Source organism: Carettochelys insculpta, chromosome 7, assembly GCF_033958435.1.
Source record: "Carettochelys insculpta isolate YL-2023 chromosome 7, ASM3395843v1, whole genome shotgun sequence".
In the NCBI taxonomy this organism is placed as follows: domain Eukaryota; kingdom Metazoa; phylum Chordata; order Testudines; family Carettochelyidae; genus Carettochelys; species Carettochelys insculpta.
The window spans coordinates 39,508,322-39,520,265 of record NC_134143.1 but is presented as its reverse complement, the minus strand read 5'-3'; positions in this window follow the sequence as shown (position 1 = coordinate 39,520,265).

Sequence of the window (11,944 nt, the reverse complement as noted above, 5' to 3'; positions counted from 1 at the left end):
TTCTGGAGGTAGGAATCCCTGACTGTAGATCAATGCAAATAAATATATTGTATCATTCAGCTCACAATGGAAGACTCAGTGTTTTGCAGAGTTTTCCTGCATAAATGTAGCTATCAAATAGCCCAACAGCCCTTCTCTTTCCTACAAAAAAAAAACCCTCAGAAAATAGCTTTTTTTTCCAGATCATGTGATTTATCAGTGGGGCCAAAGACATGGACATAACTGACCAGACATTGCGTGTCTAGTACTTTACATACCAGGTGCCTACACTGACAGGTACATGAGAGTGATTGGAAGAGGAAGATGTAATTAAAAAAAGAAAACAGCATTATTCAGCTGAAAAAAGTTTGCAGGTTAAGACATGTATGAAATAGAACCCGCCATGCAGTACAATGCTATATCACTCATCACAAACTCATCTCATCCCAGCTTGTTGTATGCTTCCAGGTTGTCCAGAGTGCCTTTACTGTTTCCTAAAACACTCGAAGACTGGGTGGTGGCTCTTAACTATTTTTTTTTAAACTGCTTTGAAATTTTTCATCAAAAAGAAAAAGAAAAAAATTAAGATAAGTTTGTATGTGAACATTTGTGTTTGGGTCTGAAAAGCTACAACTACAAAAAAAGGGCCCAAGGAGTGTCTACACACACTTTTTTTCCCAAAAGATGCTTTCGAAAGAAGGTGGACTTCCTGATCTGGGAGTGGGAGAGGGTTTCAGGAAGAAGAGATGCGCTCTTTCGATTTCAGATCGAAAGTGCACGTTTTGTGTGTGGGAGCTCTGCATGTTCTTTTGTAAAACAGCTGGATTTTCAGAAAGAACTTGCTAGTGTAGACGTGGCCAAAAAGTATTTCTGTTGAAAGAACCAGCTGGCTCTACACGGGTGGAGAACGAAGCTGCTGCTTGGGGAAGCAAGCTCCCCAGCCTGTGGCTCTGCCGCTACTCAAACCCTGCTCTTCCCAAGTCCTACCACCTCCCCCACTGTCTCATCCCTGCCCCACTTCATCACTCTTCTCTCTGCTCACCATATCCCTGTTTCCAATTGTAGCAAATCACATTTGGGTAAAAAACCCCACTCTCCTAAAATTTCTTTCTTTCTTTCTTTTTCCTTAGCATGCCTGATTGTGAAGACTGTACATGCAGAACTTACTTAAATTAAAGAACTTAAAAAGTCAATCACACGGGCTTTTTTTTTTTATATACCCTGAAATTCATCACAGATCTATTTGAAAAAAAATTGCTGTAGGGCAAATCAGTTGTTCTGCTGAATACAATATTAAATATAATGAATAAGTGATATGTGTTTTACATTTTCTTCATCGGTATTTCTAAGCTGATTTTCTATTTTAAAGATACACTTAAGCCTTCATAAAGTAATCATACCAGATTAGTACATATTTAAACTCACTGAAACAAAGACATTATTTTAAATTAATCAGCCAGAGCTGTTTAGCATGTTCATAACAAACTTCATTGCTTTTAGGAAAAGGAGCACTCATTTTATGTTATGGTTATGTTAAAATACATTTAAAAAAATTGTAGGCATGCCAAACAATTTAATATATTAACAAGGTACTGATTTTGGTGGAGGGTTGTCTTAAAATTAGTTCATCAACTAGCCAGAAGTAAAAGGGAAACTCATCTGTCCAGCTACCTGGAAGGAAAGGTATCTTGTTCCTTTAAGAGCCCTCTTCAACAGTGGGCAAAAGGAGAGTAGGGATGGACAGAATGGACACGAAGACTTTGGAAGCAAATTTTATACAGGAATAATTAAAATTAAAATATGTATTTTAGGTAAATGTGGTCTTCTGAAGAATTTATTTTAAAAAACTATGTCTGAGGATCCAAGCACTTAAGGCCAAAGCTGAATGCTCAGATTGTGCAGCTAAATAGCTATACAAGGATTATTTTACAGATGTGATTTCATAATTGTGAGCCACAAACTAATGGAATATGTTTAGGGCAAATTTTAAGCACAGACCCTGTAAACCTATTAATGTACAACTGGTTTCGTCAGTCCATTCAGAGTTGGCACGTGCCTATTAAATGGTTTCATTATCACTTAATTGGCTCTTTCACAGGTTCAGTGTTATGCTACAGGCTGGAAGACTTTTCACGGATTGACTTGGTGGGAGGAGTCAGCAGTCTGCAAGCTGCAATAAGTAGCGTGTTGTTGGAGCCCTCAGAACAATCAGAATAGGGGCAGGAAGAAGGGGAAGGCTGAGTACAAAGAACCAGGGGAGGCATTGCCTCCCTTTTGCCTCTTACACCCACCCACCATGCTGCTCTGCCATTTATGGCACAGACCTACATGCTGGGCAGTACGGATCTGCAGAGCACTCGAGGTGACTGACCAGCTCCAGCAGCATGTAGTACGTTGTGCCCCCACAGTGCACTAGCCTGGCTGTGCTAGCCCATGTGGGGAGATGTGGGGCCAAGGCCCTACACCTTCCCCTTTTCTGCCCCTATTTGTGTTCTCCCTAGCACCAGGACTGCTTTTATTGGAGGCCGTGGTGCAACTGCATGAGGACAGCCTACTTGTGAACACCTATCCCAGTGCAGCCAAGCAAGGGTGGCTCCTGCTCTGGCTCTAAAAAACCAAGAGTTTACAGTGTGACCCACAGAAGCTCCAAAATCTTGAGTCGACCCCCCTGATGATGTAACAATGTCCTTAAATGCATGAGATTTTTTTTAAGTGGATTTTTTATTTGCCGCCTCATTTCTGAGCCCTGGTGTGCACTCAGTTTATGTTTTCAAGCTTTTCTCCATAAGCACGGAAGGCTGAAAATTCCCTTTTTTTAAACCAAAGATGATATTCTTCTGCAATTTCTTGATACAAGAAGCAAAGCACCAAATATTGCAAGACTCCTGAGAGATGACAACACTAGGTGGTGATTAGGGCTTGACAAAGTCACCCCAGTAAGTTGTGGGAGTTGTGAAACACAGTTTCCCCATAATCTAAGGTTTAAAAGAAATACTTACAAATATCAAGATAACGTTCCAAATGTGCTATTGCTTCAATATGTTCCTGAGCCACCAGGAACAAAAGAGTTGTAAAACCACAATGGCCCAACCTTTGGCAATGGCTTATAACCCTCAGCTCTAGTCTGGAGCCTCCTCCCACACTCAACTCCCTCTCCTCAACCTCACTCCAGGGCCCAAATATCCAGCTAGAGTCCTCAAGGACACCCCTAATGTATCCCAACCCTCTAATCTAGTCTGCTGAAAATGAGCGAGGATGGGGCAGAGCAAGAGACCAGCGGGGTGGTGGGGGAGTGAACAGGGAAAGGGCTTTACTCGTGAGGGGAGGGGACCCTGGAGAAGGAGCAGCACCAGGCAAAGGTTTTCAGTTTTCTGCCATTAGGAACTTGGCAACCATATCTAGGAAACAGAGTTTCAAGCCCCTGCTTCGAATGGGGTGGCAGTGTCTCTCACAGCCCAAATGAGCACCCAAACCACTGGCCTATTGGTTATTTTGGGGTCTCTCTCTTGACTCGACAAATTTTCAGACAATTTTTACTCAAAAATTCCTGGTCAGCCCTAACAATCATTCCAAACCAGCACAACCAGCAAGGGTACAATAACAGAATCCTGTGATGGGCATTGATATTCTTAACTCTTCAGTGGTCTGTTAGCTTAATTATACAGTGATTACCAAGGAGCAGACCCTCTTTCCTTCTCTATGGGAGTTTAGTAGAGCTTGCAAGGTTCTGCTGATGTCCGAGGTTCTTTCTGTCTACCTGTGGAACCCAGCCACAGAGATTAAGAAGGCTGAATTACTCCTCCCCTGAAGGCTGAGATTTTCCTTAATGCTCATCTTATTACTGTTTGGCGTTGCTGCCATGTTGGAACCTTCAATGCACTTCTCTTGACTACCTTTTAAATCATATACAGAGTACAAAGGTACTAAACTGCCATCACTCCTGCCAGGTTCAGGAACAAGGACTCAAGAATGTGAGTCTGAAAGCAAGCAAACAAGCCCCCCCATGAATGCCCTCATTGAATTAAGTAATTCCTTCTGGGTGAGGCTGTGCTATTCAGTTGATTCACATTTTCCTGTATGTGGATAAAAAGTCTCACAATTACATTTGCATAATACTAACGTAAACTAATATTACTTGGACCATTGGCACAGAAAACAGCATTCTTTAACCAAGCACACACAGAATCAGGAAGAATTATCTTAATAACACAGCTAGAATGCACTGAATTTTATTTGTTAGACAAACAGAGCATTGATTGAAACAAGTCATATTAAGAAAATCGAACCACCAAAAAAAATCCCACAAACACAGGGAGAGGTGTGGGAGGTGGGCGAAGGCTCAGCTATGGAAGGCTAGTCCCACCCCTTCCTCTCAAAGGCTTGTCCCTTCAGCAGCCCTAAACAAAACTCCCACCCAGCCCCAGCCCAATGCTTCCTGGCCACCTGGAGGGCTGAGGCTGCCATGCCACCTTCCCAGCCTTCTTGGGTAGCTGGGGAGTGTAGGCAGTTTTGAGAAGGCAATGCCTTCCCATGTCTACATTATCTGCCATCCATGGGGAGAGACCACAACTATGGTTTAACAAATAAAAATCACCTCATGGCCAGCCCTGGGACAATTCTCCTCCTAGGTTTTATCCAGAAGCTGAAGATGCTTTCTAGGAATTCACAGGACAGGCCATCCAAGGAAGAGTGGACGCATTCATTTTGTGTGAGGACACTAACACCAGCACAGTGAGTGAAGCTGGTATTCATTATGCCTATGTCTACACGAGAAGCATCTGTCAACAGAAGTGACTGTCAGAAGGGATTTCCCAGCAAAACTTGTTGATGAATTGTGTCTACACACAAAAGCAGATTGAAAGAGCAATTTGCTCCATCGACAGAGAGCATCCAGGCTGCCCAGCCCTCTCTCAACAGAATGGCTGACAGGAAGCTCTGCAAATAGGGCTGCCTGGTGAACTGAAAGCCCTGTCTGTTGATAAAAGGGACCTGGAGCGTCTAAACAGCTATATTGTTGACAAGAAACTGTCGAGAGGGGCGCTATGCCTGAATGGGGAGAGGTATACGCTGCCAGCAGATGTGCCAAGTTTTGTCAACCAACTGTTGACAAAGTGCATTTGCCATGTAGGTGCTCTGTGTTTTTTTCCAGAAAAAAAGCCCTGTTTTGCTGGGAAAAGGTGCTTGTGCAGACGTTGCCTATGTGTATGCACACCCTATTTTGAATGGACTGTCCTCCTGAAAATCTGTTCATTTACACACGAGCCAAGCCATAAGTGTTGGCCCTAGAAGTAAAAGGCACAGGCACATTCTGAAACAAACTAAACTGTGGGTAAGCGTGTCCTACAAAGCAGGTGGAATTGGGTAGCTGGGAAACAAAATTTCCAGTCCTTGAAAAGTTTTGTGGTCTTGAAATTACAACGAAGAATGAAACCAAGAGCTGCTGAAGTTTGTGTGCGTGGAAATAAACAACGGAAAGAACGACTACTGCAGAATAGCCAAGTGCTTAGGGCACTCACACGGGTATAGGAGGTCTGTATTTCAGCTGTGTGGCCTGAATCAGGCAGATCAGGGAACTGACCCTCAGTCTCTGACACATTCTTTGCACTGTCCCAGGGTGGGAATGGACAGCTGTCTTTGCAGCTTTGTTTTGTGAAGATACAGACTAACATGGCTACCCCTCTAAGACTTCATTCTGCAGCAGGCTGATGGATCAGCTAGTACCTAAGCAGTACCAGTTCTGGACCCAGGCTGTCAGTTAGATAATTCTGAGAGATGCACACAGTACCCAGACTGACAGAATCATCAAGGCTCTTAGCAGAACTCTCATCGCTTTGCCATAAAACCCCATGCGGTAGGAATCTGAAAGATCCCCTTCTATCTGGGACACTAAGTATTTCTAAAAAGGAACCCTCATCAAAATGTTGCAGAAGCCCAAAACCAGGGCTCTCCTAGCCATGTCTACACTACAGCAATCTTTCAAAAGATAATCTCCCAGAAAACCTCTTCTGGAAGATCTACTTTCAAAAGAGCGCGTCCACACACACAAAAAAACGCGTCTTGAAAGCTCAATCAGCTGTTTTGATAGAGAACATCCCCACAGCCTCTGCTGTTGCAAAAGACTGGGCCAAGGATTGAAAAATGCAGTGCCATGAGGACTACCTTTTTTGAACAAAAGGGCCCACAGAGGCAGAGTGTCTACATATGCTGCTTTTCTAAAGAAGCTTTGGAAAGGAGACACTCTTCCTGATCCAGGAGCAGAAGAGAGCTTCCAGAGGAAGACCCTCATTCTTTCGATTTCGGATTGGAAGAGTGCATTTTGTATGTGGGTGCGCCATATGTTCTTTCACAAAAGGGCCTGATTTTCCGAAAGAGCTTGCTAGTGTAGATGCAGCACTAAAGATTATTGCCCAGTTCTCCCAGCCTATGATCTCCTTATAAACCCCAGATAAAAGACACAAAACCCAATAGATTACCTGCATACTCACAAAAACGGACACACTGACACTGTTTATGGCACAGCCTCTGCTAACTACCAAATGCAGCTTTACCAATGTTAAATTATGTGCCCAATATTGGGTAGCTTAGCTGCACCCTGAGTGAGCAGGGATTTGCACAGCTTAATCCTTAGTGCAATTGTTGAGCTCTCATCACTGTCAAACAGGAGAAGCAGAAATTCGTACACAGATACATCCCATCTGCCAGTACCACCAAGCAGAGCACTCCAACCACACAATGACCATTTGCATCAGAAACAAAAAGACACAAACCATTCCCTGCAGATTATTCCTATTTATAAAGAGGTGACAAAACAAAGAGATCACGCACGAACACACATATACAAGAAACTTAACTTTGCTTCAGTTGTCTCAGTGCTACTTCTCTCTCTAGTTCTCAGGCTGACTCCTCCCCGACTGATTCATTGTGGGAAGCATATGTCAGCTACAGGCAATCAAAATGCATTCATTGCTTAAGAGCAGCAGTGACAGTTGCTGTGTGTTGCCAACACATGTAGCAGGGTGTGTTTAAGGCCTTCTTGGCAAGTAATGTAAATGTAAAAACAAAATGGTGATGAAATGTGGTTTCCCTCCAGCTCAATAGGTGTGTGGAGGGGGAGTCGGGTCTGTCCCCCTCTTATCTTTGATTCTTATCAGGAAGACTGCTTAAGCCTGCATTTCATTTTGTATATTTTCATATACTGACTTTTGAGATTATTTTAAAATTGTCTATTCTAATTTTAATAGGTTTTTCACAAATATTCACTAAGCCATGTACTAATCAAAATATGATATGGTCTCAGAAGAAAACCTTTTTAAATTATGATGTGAAAAGTAACACACACAGATAACTGATAAAATATGCACTTATAGAGCAATCTGAAATTATTCCGTAAAAAAGATGTAGGATAGGAATTTTTTGCTCTTTCTACAAAAGTCAATGGTAAAATTCCCATTGACTTCAGTGGGGCCAGGATGTCATATATAGTACCAGGGAAATCATGTACAGCAACAATTTCTGAGGAGCTCACATAGCACTATAATAATTATTTTTATTCCTTCGAGTAGTAAGATTGTCCCATATTTAACAAACCAAGTGATCATAGAAGGAGCATAGGGATTAGGATCCCAAGCAGTGTCAGAATGTCTTGCAGCTCTCAGGAAAAAACGAGAAGATAAGCTGTCCTCTTAGTAATGACATTGTCAACAGGACTTTGCTTGCTTTTTTACCAAATGCACCAAAAATGCATACGGAACTACAATTTCACACTATTTTAAAGTATATATAGCAGATTTTCAGGAACAGTATCTCTTTGATTCACTTCTGCTCAGTCATGTCTCCAAGGTGGGTGCGGGTAAGTTCTATGTGTAATGGCTAGCATTTGGTGTTCAAATGGTGTTCACATGGATAGTACATAAAGATGGACTAGAATCATCTCCAGATGTTTCCTCAAGATTTAAAATTAAATTGAGCAGGGATATTAACATCCGTCTCCTGAATATCTATGTTGACTTCAGGCTGCGTTCTGAAGTTTCAGAAGTGTTGTGTGGATTTGGAAAAGCTACTTCTATCGTTAGCTATCTTAACTGATATTGTCAGAGAATCAATCACAGAATCATTGAATCCTAAGGCTGGAACAGACCTCAGGAGGTCATTGAATCCTGCCCAAAGCAGGATCAACCCTAACTAAGTCATCCCAGCCACGACTTTGTCAAGCTGGGACTTAAAAACCTCTGGGGATGGAGAGTCCACCTCTCCAGATGATGCTTTACAGTGCTTCACCACCCTTGTAATAAAATAGTTTTTTTTCTCATATCCAAACTAGACCTTCCCTACTTTAATCTCAGACCATTGTTCCTTGTTCTGCCATCTGTCACTCTGTTTAGAACCCCTTTTCAAAAAGTTGAAGGCTGCTATCCAATCGCCCCATAGCCTTTCCTCAGAGGTCATTTCAATTCCTGATAGGCACACGATCATTAGTCAGACCTTCACTTATCAGTTGAAATAGGTCAAGAAAGTCTAAACTGGAATGGAGACGTTGGCTTGTAAGTCTTGCAAAGTGCTCCAGGTGGTTAGGTAGAGATTACAGACCCTTTATGTATTCGGCCCTTCCCCACTATGTGAACAGCCCCCAGGCCCATGAACTAACTAAAAGCACTAGAAGAGAGTTGTTGACACAAACAAATAGAATAGCCAGGTCCAAGACAGTTCTTACCAAATCCACAAAAACTTCTGCTGCACACACACTAGATAGGAAATTAGCATCAGCAAAATGGTTTGGTTAAAATATAATCATCCTTCTAAAAGAGACCCAAAACCTAATAACTCCTCCTCTCTTCTGAAGGTCATTTACCCTGAGACATGCAGTTTCAATGCATATTGTGCAAACCTTGCTTAAACCTGTGTAATCTAAACCCATCAGGCAAAAACCTAGATTTTAATGGTTGCTGTTCTGGCATGTTTTTGGAGATGATTTTACACATTCTTTACAACACTCTAATGAAATATTGCTTCTGGGGGAAAAAGAAACACTCCTCAGGTGCAAATCATTATCAAAATGACAAGCTCATTTCAGAAATAATTCTCACCTGAAAAACAAAGCTGCATATTCTTGGATAAACAAAGAGGTGAGTTTCTTGAGGGAGGTGAGTTAGATCTGGACAAGTGCCCCACATTGTCATTCACAGGCTCCCTGGGGACAGTCAAGGCTTTTATATACACCTCAGTGCCACCATGATCTCTGATCCATCCTCTGTCCACATCATATAAAGGCAGTTGCTGTACATGTATGGAACTCACATTAGTCAATTTAACAGCACATGTACCAGCAGCAGTAAAATTAAGAGCTTTTTGCTTCAAGAAACACAGACTGCTCCAGGAAAGCAAACCACCTTTACCTGTAAGTATTAGGGTATCGCTTCTTGAACCAGCCACTAGAGGGCAAACAAGCTAAAACATTTAAATATTCCCAAGCAGGCCGGCTGACAGGAATTAGAGATAACACATCTCATAGAACTGGGAGGGATCTTGAGAGGTCTTCTAGTCCAGTCCCCTGCCCTCTTAGCAGGACCAAGCACCATCCCCTTTTTTATTTTTTTTTTTACATCTATTTTGCCCCGGGCCCTCTGTTCCTCTTCCTCAGACAGTGCCAGAAGCCCCCCACCCAGGGAAACTCCCACCACCACCCCTCAATCAGAGGGCCCCATGGTCAGTGGCAGCTCATCCCTCGCCTGCCTGGATGTGCCCCTGCCAACCTCCTTCCCCTGTCTGCTACGCCCGTTAACTCTGCACGGCTCTGCCCCCAGTACTCCTGTGCCCATCTTGGCCCCTTCCCCTCTGCATCCCCAGCAACTCCCTGCTCAGCTCTGCCCTTTCCTTTCTCTTCACCCCAGCAACACCCTGGACAGCTCTGCCTCCCAGTGGCTCTCGGCCCAGCTCAGATCCCTCTGCCTACTGCCCCTCCCCCAGCTCGCCTTTGTGCCCCAATGGTCCTGTGCCCCCATTTCGGCTCCTTTCTCCCAGCCATCCCTGCCTAGCTGTGCCCCCACATTTCTGTTTTTCCCTTCGCAGCCTGGTTCTTCCACCCTGCTCAGCCCTCATTCCCCACAATCTCATTTCTGGCTCTACCCCAGAGCGCTGCACCCTCCTCCTCTTCCCACCCCCTACTTCATTCCCAGCCTAACTATTCCCTCCCGCTCACCCACACAGATACAACCTCTGGGCCCTCCTCCTGCCCTGCAAATCTGGGTCTCTCTGCAGTCCTACCACTATGCTACAGCAGTGCTATTTATAAAGGCCTGGGACACAGGCAGAGCTACAGTAGGTGCAGCCCTGGGCCCCCTCATGTCCACTTGGCCCCTATGCAATTGCCCCCCCACCCACACGTCAGCAGGCCTGTTCCTGAGTACAGTTGCTGGAGCCTCATTCCTCCTGAAAATGAGCCACTTAATCATCAAAGATCCTGAGCCTCTAATTTCAGCTGGAGATGTGAGCAGTCAGCACCTCGGAAAGTGGCTGACAAGAATTGCATGCATTGTAGGAGATAAAAGGAGAGGAATAGACAGCTGAACCCTGAATGACACTGTTGGCTCTTTTTAACCCTGCCCAGCCAGATAAAGCACTGGGCCTCAGGAATTTCCCCAGTCAGAAGTAGAAATTGAGGGAGTCTAGTATTTGCCTTGAAGCAGTTCTTGTTTATCTACAATGAATGTACAGGGGAAAACAAACAGCAGGAAACAGTTTCTTTTGCTCCTTTAACTATCAGCCCAGAAACCTCCTCTCATGATTCTTCCTGGGCCAGACATCATGTTTTTAGTTGCTGGTACATGTTGTGATTTATCCTGTCCACCCCCACCCAATTTCAACCAAAAGCTTCTGGGAAGGTTCACACATTCATTTCATCTGAGGTGGGGCTTATACTTATGGTTATATTAGTGGAAGAGTGAGCTACCTCAACAGAAAATCATTACATTTATTATTTTTGTTGTGTCCATCCATCTGTCTTTCTGGGCAAGGTCCTACCATGTTCCCATCCCCCTCTTTGTGCCAGCCCCAGCAACTCACCCAGCCAGCGTGGGTCCCATCCCACCCCCACTAATGGAACCCTATCCTGGACTGTGCCAGTCCCAGGCCCTTCCCTGGAGAGCGCATGGCCTGGTCCAGCCCTGACAGAGCTTCTCGAGCCCCAGCCCCTTCCCTGGTCAGTGCATGGCCTGGTCGAGTTCCCTGAACACAGTCTCCCACAAGCACCTTGCTAGCCACAACCCTCCCTCAGCCAACGCAGGGCTCGGCCCAGCTCCCAATAGAGCTCCTCCCTTGGCCAGCTCGGGGCCCAGCTCATATACTTTGGATGTGTATTACAACAAGTTTCTGTCCAGGACTTTCTTCCATCCCAACTTCTACTTGCAAGCAGAGCTGCAACCAGGCCTCGAGTATAATTGATTTTTCCTAATGTGCCTGTAGAATACTTGTGTACCTCAGTGATGAGGACTTTAGAGAGGCTGAATCTAAGAGGAGTTGGGGGCCTAAATGTCTTTGGGGATCTGGGCCAAAAAGATTAGATTGCATAGAATGATAGACTCAACCAATGCAGCAGAAAAACACAAACCCATGCCAAACAAAGGGTGGCCTGGGAGTGAGGTCTGGGAGTCACATTTATCTGCAGAGGAGCCAGGTGACAATCATTACTTTACATAAGCGAGGGGCTCTTGGTGTTTCACCCCAACAATAGCTGGTGTGGGAGGCAGTGGGGCAAGGAGTTCTTCAACTGTTTCTGAACAGGGGACAGACAGGGTATTGCTTGACATTTCTACACATTTGGCATTGGACTCTCTTCAGAAATTAAAGAAGGTTGGCTTTGTGATGTGATGCTGTAGTTACAGAAAATCACCAGCAGGATAGAAAACACGATACAACAACAGATGCAGTGAAAACACAGCTAACCAAAGCAAATAATGGAGTCAGTAGAGGG